The sequence below is a fragment of the Montipora foliosa genome, unplaced genomic scaffold (assembly GCF_036669935.1).
Source record: "Montipora foliosa isolate CH-2021 unplaced genomic scaffold, ASM3666993v2 scaffold_411, whole genome shotgun sequence".
Taxonomy (NCBI): Eukaryota; Metazoa; Cnidaria; class Anthozoa; order Scleractinia; family Acroporidae; genus Montipora; species Montipora foliosa.
The window spans coordinates 232,109-242,108 of NW_027179714.1; the positions used below are offsets into that span (position 1 = coordinate 232,109).

Sequence of the window (10,000 nt, forward strand, 5' to 3'; positions counted from 1 at the left end):
TTTTTTTTTTTACTACACAAAAATTAGGTCAGTCATTTTATCTAGCGTTTACAAAAGGAAAATGTTAAAAATCTCAAAAAGCGGCCGAGTTATTTAGAAAAAACGTATTTTCAAACAAAGTTAATAAACTATGAAGGTGTCATAATCTTGTCAACGGGCGAGACCTCTTGGGGAAATTTTCGCGGCAAAAGCTCACGCTCGTATTCATGTTATCTGCATATTTTTATTTACATCACGTACTTGACAAAATTCCCACGTGGAAGCTCTAATAACTCGTATGGAAAAATCAAAAGCAGAAAAAGGTCCTTGGTTAAAGAAAAGAGAAAAAACCGGCCCAAAGAAGAAAGAAATATTTCCATTTTGCCAAAGAAAGAAAAAGAACCTCGCCGAAAGCGACAAAGGCTCTTGGTTTGGCCAAAAACCTTCGACAATCTCGGCATCTCCTGAAGACCCGGAGCCGGCGAAAATCCTTGGAGCAAGTACCTTAAAAGTCAAAGTCAACGCCAGTGCAGTTTGTGGACAAGATTCTTCGTCGGAATCTGGTGGAAGCGATGAAGAAAAAGGAAAATGCGATACCAACGGCCCTAAACACTGGCACACTTGAGCTGTCCGTCGATTCGTTACTAGTCGCCTCTTGTTTTTCAGCGGCAAGTTTTCCGCCTTTGACCTTTTTGGCACGGGTTTTGCCTTTGCCTTTAGTGTCTTTGCCCATTATAATTGTGTCGACGTCCTGAATTCCACTCGACTGAGCGATATAAAAAACGTGTTGCAATGCGATGCTTTTCCCGGGAAATCTTCATTTATTGTCACAGACGGTAGGAGGTCTGTGGTTCCATTGGTTTGCGGTTTGATCAGGCGAGATAATCTCCAGGCGTGGCGCGAGTTGCTTACGAACCCTTACAAGCGAAAATCTCGCATATGATTTTGAGAGGAATACATCCACTTTGACCGAATTTTTGGGGTATGCAGATTTGGCGGATTGTCGTGAAATTTCGCCAGAACATTCCATATATAATGACAAACAAAAGTGTGTCGGGAAATTTTGATGTTTAACATATTTTTCGCGCGGCGTCCATTTACGCAACACGTCTCGCACATTTTAAGCTACTCCAACTTTAGACGTGGATATCTAGACAACCAATCAGAATATCGAAAAAGCCCGACACACTTTTGTTCATTGATGCCTTGAGAATAAGACTGTGCAGCCATTTTGCTCGTACTTTGGAATCCGATAGCCGATAAATTCAATAGAAGAACCCTCGGTCGTTTCACGCCTTACCGGCCTGTGACACTTCCTGAAAGAAAACTTCGCTAAAATTGTATTTTTTTCGTCAAGTACATTTATTAAGCTTTCTAATGATATATAGTTTGTTGGGGTTTTATTTAAACTGGCGCGCGTACAATGTTTTTGGCGAAGGGCACCCGCGAAGGTGGGAAGTAACCTTAAGCACGCGCGTTTTTTAGACGTGGACGGCAACCGGAAGAGAACATTTCGCGTGTCTGGGATTTTCGGGTGCCCACATTTTTTTTTGCTAATCGTCTCTAATGGAGAAATGATACTTAGCAATGTAAATGTAATTGTGTGACAAAAAGTTAAGAGGGTAAACAGCTCACTTCTGGTTGCCGTCCGCGCCTCAAAAACGCGCGTGCTTAAGCTCCCCGTTTTAACGAGAACGCCACGAAACAAGAATATCATTGGTTAAAAGAGGAAAAGTAATCGTGCTGCACGTGCAGCACGCATTTTAGCACAAATTCGTGTGGTCCTCTGCACAGCAACGACGTGAAATCACCAGATAAGAATTGCATACGCACTACATTGAAAAATCTTGAAACACATTCAACAAATTTTCCAAAATATGTAATTAAAAGAATTAAAAGAACCCAGAGAAAAGCTATTCATAATCATCCAGGTTTAATGAAGGTGCAAAATTGTGCACCATCATCTTGACTCTCTCTTTGCTCTTTCTCCTATCCGCTGCACAGTGTCTTCAATTAACGAGAGCCTCTCCTTTTCTTCGTTGTATCTGATTTCCAGTTCCTGGCATTGGTTCTGGCAATCTTCTTCCTTCACCTTGATAGCATCAAGCTGACTTTGTAGACGGTTGATCTTCTCTCTCAATTCTCCTTTATCTATTTCCAGTTTCTTCATCAATTTCTTCTCGTCCAGAAGTTGTTCCGTCACCCCTTCCATGTTGCTGAGAATACTCTCAGTCTCATCTCAAAAAATAAGCAAAGACATTGCTCATTTAACTTACATTTTCCAGGGGCACCCAACGTCAATTTTCGGAAAATATCTGTTCGCAAGACGATTTGAGATCTAGAATTTTCGGAACATTTGTTCTAAAACTTCTTGCTTGCCTGCCTCTCCTAGGATTTTCGAACATCTGAAAAAATGGTATAATTATCCACTTTGAACGGGTTTTCACCCTAAATAGGTCACCTAGAATTTTCGGGAGCCTTTTTTCTGGCTGAAATTTTCGAAAAGGTAAGCTTTGATCCCTATAGTTTTCGGATCACTAGACTTTCAGCTAGGAAATCCGAACAGATAAAAAAGTTTTAAGGGATAAAAATATGCCTATATCTACCGTTTAAATACCCAAATACGTTTATCTTCTCGTTGGGTGCCCCTGATTTTCCCTATAAAAATCAAATGTTAGTACACTCATCCAGGATATCTCCTGTTACCACTTCCATCAAGAGCTCATTAAGCAGAGCCTCTATCTCCCATTCTTGGCATAGGAATCAACCCTTTTCCGAGTAGATTTATTTACAGAACGCCTCCCTTGGGAGATTCAGCATGCTCACTGAACACTGTAAAAGCCAATCTCCCCAATTGGGAAATTCAGCACGCCCTCTGTTGTAAAAGCCCATCAAAACAAAGCTATCTTAGTGTCAAGGGAAAAGGCACACATCAACTTTCCTTTGGAAAATCCTGTTCTGAAAAATAAATTTATTTGGGAAAGGTTTGACTCAGGAATTAGTGGAGACAGAGATTCCCATTCATTAGCTCCTGCTTCCATATAATTAAGAATACTTTCCACCTTGTCCGAAATTAAATTGTCTAACTTCACCCTGATCATAGATACAGCGAGAAGCTTTCAATATCTCCATATACAATGAGTGGTTGACTTTATTTTTACTTTTGATGTAGTTATTATCATCCTATTAATCAGAAATAATTCTTTTGAAATTGAAAAGGGAGGGGAGGGGGGGAGGGAGGTTAGGATTAGGGTTAGGAGGGGGTGACATGTCCCTCCAACCAAGACAGTGGTGTGTCCTTGGGATTTAGGGTATCAAATTGATTGTTAACAAATACATTATTGCTACTTTTTCAGGGAACTAAAATAAAGGATAAAATAATGGAACCAATTAAATGAAAATTTAAAACGCTACACCAATTTATTGGAGGGTACGTTCTGTTAAGGTAGCAAGAGAGGAAGCCGCACTCTCCTCAGCAGCAGGGAGGTCACCATGGCAACCGAGCCGCAGTCCACCTCCCAAGACCCTGTCAACACATCACTGAGAAAAACCAGTGTGTCAAATGTATACTTACCCCAAAATATAGCAGGGAGGGAGGGAAAACAAGCAAGCACACTCAACTGATTAAGGATGGTGGCTACTAATTCAAAGGTATTTTTGCGCGGTTTACGGAATATGCGGGAAAAGCAGATCTGAACAAGTGTTATTGAAATCCAAAAAAGGAAATTGGGGGTAACCATGCATTTTTGGAAGATAATTAATCAACAATATTTGTAAAAAGCCTTGAAATACAAAGCAATGTATGGCGATCTTTTCTCTGGAAAATGCATGGTTACCACCAATTTTCTTTGTGGATATCAAGAGCACTTGCTAAGTTCTGCTTTCTTCGCATAGTTTTGAACAGCGCAAAAATATCCCTGTATTAATAAGCATCACCCATAAGAAATCTGAATATCTTGAGATGGGCAGAACTTATGTGCAATAACAATAGTAGGCACCGTCCTTAATTTTAGCACATGGCATTTGCCCCTGCAAACCTCCTTAGAGTCCCCCCAAATATCCCATCCAGGCAAAACCACTGCATTGTCTTGGATTTAACTTTGCCTAAACTATATTTCTACAGCTGCAACTAACAAACAAATCTCGTATAAGCTGCTGAGCACCTACAGGTGTAACACCCCTGATCATGTCTTGATTTCGAGTCCGAAAAAAAGAGCCAATTTAGGATGCTTCCTATTGCAGATTCCAAGTTTCCAATTGAAATGAACTTACCATTTAAAGCATTGCATCTCAGAACTGACTGATATTCATCCACATAAATGTACTGCCTTGTTTGTTCTTCCATCTTTTGTAGTCTTTCTCGTTCCTTTTGATCTTTAAAATCTGTGATAATTCCTAGCATTATGGTATTGAGTGCTGCTGACCTCACTACTGTATGACATGTTGGGCATTTTTTAAAATCACCTATGCAAGTCTTGCAATATGTGTGTCCACAGGGTATAGAAGCCATTGGCGTGTGTTAGGGCCCTGTCATATGTTTTTCAGAAAGGGGGCACAAGTGACTGGCAATACCTGATTCACCTTGTTTATGCTCAATAGAGGGTTGTAATGTCGCCTTGAGCCTCTCGGCAACAGTGTCTGCTAGTGCATTTAGCATAATTATCAGAAGATAACTCCGGAGTCTTCAATTTCATTAGGAAACATTACAGCACCTGTATGTTATTTTCAGTACTACATGTATCTGCAGGGTCATTCAAGAGATAATCCTCATCAGTTTCACCATGCCTAATATCATCACCATGGTGATAACTGTCATGATTATCATCACCATGGAGACTTAGGTTTGATTTCACTGATGTCCTTGATGAAGGCTTTAATTTATTTTGAAGTGTTTGTTTACTTGATGAAAGAAGCTTTTTTGAGACACTTGCAGAGCTTGGATTTTCATAATTTGATGGCACATACTCCTGGTTAGTTTTCACTTGAGTATCATTGCTTGCTTTCATCCGAGAGGGGCTGGGATTCCTTTTGTGTGAGCCGGTGGCAGAAGGTGGTCTTTTGACTAGCGGGTTATCAGACTTTGATATACACGAGATATCACATTAGAGTGGTACGGTCTCTCTGTGGTTCAGGATACAACGGTTTTCTCCTGGGATTGCTGTGAGGATTTCTGTTTGCAGCGTTTTCCGAAGAAGAACCAGACATTCCTGAACGTGTTCGAAACTTCGGTACATCAGGAAGAGCAGAGTTATCTTTGTTCACAGATTTAAGTTTTTTTTTTTTAGCAGTCTTCGATGCTTCTCGCTCCTTCATCCACTGGCTTTGTTTTTCACGAAGTACCTTAACTTTTGAAGCTGTTTCTTCTTTATTTTCGCCTGTTCTGCTAAGTGACTTCGTCTTATGTTTCTTCACTTGTAACGACATAATTATTATCTTTATCTCTTACTGTGGTGACCAATAATTCCGCCATCTTGTTTTCAAGGATAAATTGAGAGGTTACCAAGTACAATTAGAAAGCTCAAGACCTCACTTTCTGGGGAAGAGTAACTACATGTAGTTCAGAGACAAAAACCTATAACGTCTTCAATAATACACAAAAATGGGCAGAAATTGGGTTTTATCAAGCCATTTAGACAGGCGAAGTAAGTTAGTTCTTTATTAAAAAGTATTTCCTAAAAGCACTCTTATATCTCATTTAATCATTTGGAATATTGTTCTGTCACCACCCCCTCCTCAGGATCATTAACACGTCCTCATTTGCATAGTTACCTCAAATTTTCACTCCACTTGCAGTGGTAGCAACATATTTTAGGGGCAGAGCTGTTTTAGAGGAGCAAAAGATCTTTGAGCGTCGATTCAGGTGACATCTTAAAAATTTAAGTATATTTGTCGATTTGAACGACGTTAGGATGTCCTTGTCTGCAGTTTTTGTTCTGGATCAAAGGAAAGGTAAGCTTACTTCTACGATCGACCTTGTATCCATGCATGTATCCACATGTACTGAAGTTGAGCTTTTCCAATCGAAACTTTCCCATTAATAAAAGTAATTCACTCTGGTATTCTACAAGGTAACTTAAATTGAACCTTCGCTATGTTTTAAAGTCAGATACTTTGTGTTTTGTGGTATCAATTCCAGGTGATTATTTCCCGGAATTACCGAGGAGATATCGAAATGTCTCTGATCGAGAAGTTCATGCCCTTGGTATTGGAGAAGGAGGAAGAGGGAACACCGACCCCTATTTGCGTGCACCAGGATGTGACCTTTGTGTACATCAAGTATAACAACCTATACCGTATCCTTTCCATTTTAATAATTGTTCCATATCGATCCATGCATGTGTGTGAATTTATCCATGGCCAAAAAATGGGCAACTCAGTAATATGGACAGCACATGTAAATTTGTTGAACACTTCTGTAGAACGAGATAAATTACAATTAAACCCTGTGTTAGAGCGAGTTTCAATCGAGTGTCGTAAAACCAAAACCAAAGTAATTACTTTGACCAATCAAAAAGGATGGAGACCCATCCAGTAAACCAATCAAAACTCGAAGTAATCACACATAGCCGAGACACAGCACAGGCAATGTGCATGCGCAAGCAATAATTGGTTTTGGTTTCACTTCTGATTGGTTGAAAAAGTTGCATGAGAACTTTAAACCAATCAATGAGTGAATTTAAATTCAAAACCAATACAATTCGCTAATTACTTTCGACACTCAACTGAAAACTGCTCTATTCAGTGAGATTAATTCATGATAGTCTTGTAGGAGTTTGCCATTTAGAAATTTGTACCAATAATGAAACCAGCTTTAATAAAACTTTATTTAAGTGTCATGTATAATTTTCTGAGGCACCAAATAATTGAGGACACTGCACAGAAATCACAATCATACCTGTAGTCATGTACATGTAGGTTGATTTTTGAGGAGCAGGGAAAACCGGAGAACCCGGAGAAAAACCTCTCCCAGCAGACGCCAAGTCTGGGCAGTAGTATAGCAGCTCTCCTAACCTGCTATTGTTTGGTATACTAAGCAGCTTCCATTGTTTTTGAGTCTAAGTCTATGTTTCAATTCTTTAGTCTTTTGCTTTTGGCTAGGGTAGCGAACCAATCATGTTATACATTATGAGAGCTGCTACATAAACCAGTCTGGGAAATGAACTCAGGCCACATTGGTGGGTGGGGTCTTGCATCAATAACCCAGCAAGGTCAGCTTCATGACCTGACAAATTAAGTACTGCAAAAATTTATAATTGTTTGGCGACAGCTGTGGAAATTTGACTTCCTGGAATTCATTGTTGACACCTTACGTTACAAACTTGTCTGGAATCCTGGTACTGGTACCATTTCATTCCTAAGTGGGCCACTTAAACACGACCACTATACAAGGCATGGTACCTTAGACTTATGTGGATGATTTGTCAATCAACTGTGAATGCATATACAGCTGTAGAGCTTTGTGATAATTTGTGCAATGAAAGCCCCTAATAGCATTATGCTGTTAGATGTTATCTGTCATTATTTTTCTTAAAATTCCCAACCATTTTTCCTGAGCTGGAAATATCTTTTAGGGATTCTGTCTCTTTCCCTCTGTCTGTGGACAAGCCATCTTGTACGTTAATCAGTCTTGTTTGAATGAAATTGAATGAAAGCAGAGCATGAAACGACCCTTTTGCAGTGCATCTTCATGTTTAATTAATTTTCTCTGTCTAATGCCAGGTGATTTTTCCTGTGAATGCATGGAGATCTCAACTCTGTAATTAGGGGCTGTGCAATAAATAAACATTTAACCCATTGATGCCTCAAATGCCCTAAGATACCCCCTTTTGACGAGTAAAGACGTCTGGCGTTAGACAGAATAAAATCTGTTAAGTCTCACTTCCAGATGTCAATGGGTTAAATGGAGAAAAGCTGGGAATGTGACTTGTGAAGCCAAAATTCAATTTTGGTACCGCCATAGAGGTGCCCCAAACAAACATTGATATCAAGTACTTTCATTACATCCAGAGAAGAGCAGGATCTGGTCAAATTATGGAGCATTCTCTCTCCTTCAATGATCACATGAAAATGTCTTAAGTTAATTAATGAACAATATCATAATGATCAGTAATGACATCCTTGACCTTTTTGTTCAGTTGTTTCAATGACAAAGAAGAATGCTAATGTCGCTTTGCTGTTTGTCTTCCTCCACACAATAGTTCGGGTAGGTTTAAAAATTAATGAATTCATACTAAATTATATGTGTAGGTTTACATTAGGGTCAAGTTGTTTTTGACTGGTGCAGGTTTTTGCAGTACAGTATGAAGCTTGAGTTCCCCTACTCAGGAAATCAATTCCTTTTTCGTTGAGTTTAGTTGAGTTAAACTTAAAAAACAGGAAAGAAATAAGCATCATAGGAACTTGAAATTTCCACAGATGTTTTGGAAATGAAAATAAAATGAATGCCTGTTTTTTTGGCTGTTCTGCAATTGATATTTGAAAATTATCATTTGCAAAAAACCTGTTTTCCCTGGCGGCGCCGTTTGTTAAATGAAAAACAAAAGAAACCTGTTGTGTCTTTAATTAGTTAAATTAGTGATCAGATGTGTCTTTAATTACAGGTAGTTAAATTAGTGATCAGAAGCGATGCTTACTGTACGTTTACCTGCATTTTGTTCAATAGAAAGGTGATAGAGCTTTCATGCAGCAGTGGATTTGTCAGTAGGTTAATGGAATAATGCACACACTTTACTGTGCTTTGTGAAAAGTCAACTGGTTTCCTCTAGCCAGTTACTGTTTTTAATCATGCAGATTATTACTGGGTTGCCAGTGTGGCAAACCCAGTCGGAATGTTCGTTTCATTTGTTGGTTTTATTTTATTTCATTTTTTTTCCGTGTTGGTAAAAGTCTTGCCTGTCACTCCCCTGCTAAGTGGTGTCTTTGTGCATAGAGCCTTCTGTGTGTACAGTGTATGTTCTTAGGATCGAGAGGGTAGTGCGAAATGCGTAGATTTCTATGGTGGACACAGTAGAATGATTATAACTTAACCGGCAATGGCGTCGAAAGTGGGCGTATGGAAAACCCAGAAATCAGGAATCTGGAACCGGAGCCGGATCCGGAACCGGAACCGGAACCGCAATGAGAACATTTAAAGGTCGATGATATCCAATTGTTTTATTTTAGCTGAAAAAGTTGAATGTTATAATGTATTACACACTTTAAACTGCAAAATTGCTTTTTAAGGATATTGTTGTGACTACAAAGTTTGTACCATTGGCGTCACTCCTGTTTTAAACGGCTCAAGTTACGAGAATGATTGACATTGAGACTTCTCCTTGTCCCTTGGTAGCGTGGGAGAGAAGTTGGTACTGAAGCCATGGATGAAAGGAGTCCATAAAAGAAAATTCAAGTAAAAAGACAAAAGAATTCTGAATCACCTTACTTATTGAAATAAAATATTAAGGTAAGCAACTACGAACCTCGCCTTCCAGATCTCGCCACACTGGAGATCAAGAAGAAACATGGGAAAGGTGAGCACTAATTAACCTGCGTGGCAGGTGTTCCAAGGGGAAAGGGAGAACCGCAGGAGAACGAGGAGGGTGCGAGTGAAAGGACCCCCTAATTAATATACTTACATAAGGCATCTGCCCAATATCTAACTGCATCCAATCGCCCGAAAAAGGAGCAATCTTTCAACGACATGTGACGAGTTTCTGAAACGAGTTTACTGGCGGAATATGTCTCAACAAAATCGTGTGTGAATTTGTCCAGACCATCGCTGAAAAAGAAATCGTTTCCCTGAACGACTAACAAATGTGGCTGGAATCCATTGAAAAAAAAAAAAAAAAAAAAATCGAAAATATTTCACAACTTGTTTGCAACGTGTGTGTAAGGAAAATAAAAACTGTTGAATAATCTCGAGTTTCTATCCAAACGTTTTGAATCAGATCAAAAAGACAAAGTTGGCAGCCTTTTTTAAGATGGTTTAGGCGAGAGCTCGAAAACAAAGTGACGTTGAATTCGACTGCAATGGGTTGGTGTT

General features: G+C 39.3%; 1 long non-coding RNA gene and 1 pseudogene across 1 annotated transcript in view; one reads left to right on the top strand and one right to left on the bottom strand.

Annotated features, from left to right (window-relative positions):
* LOC137988208 (uncharacterized) overlaps positions 1 to 8,777 on the top strand; it is a 12,583-nt gene extending 3,806 nt beyond the window's left edge. The window contains exons 2-3 of the long non-coding RNA XR_011120753.1: positions 6,116 to 6,272; positions 8,115 to 8,777. This is a non-coding gene — a long non-coding RNA (uncharacterized lncRNA). The remainder of the gene's footprint in view (positions 1 to 6,115; positions 6,273 to 8,114) is intronic.
* Positions 1,940 to 5,925, bottom strand: LOC137988214 (uncharacterized; annotated as a pseudogene).
* Positions 8,778 to 10,000: the final 1,223 nt, after the last annotated feature.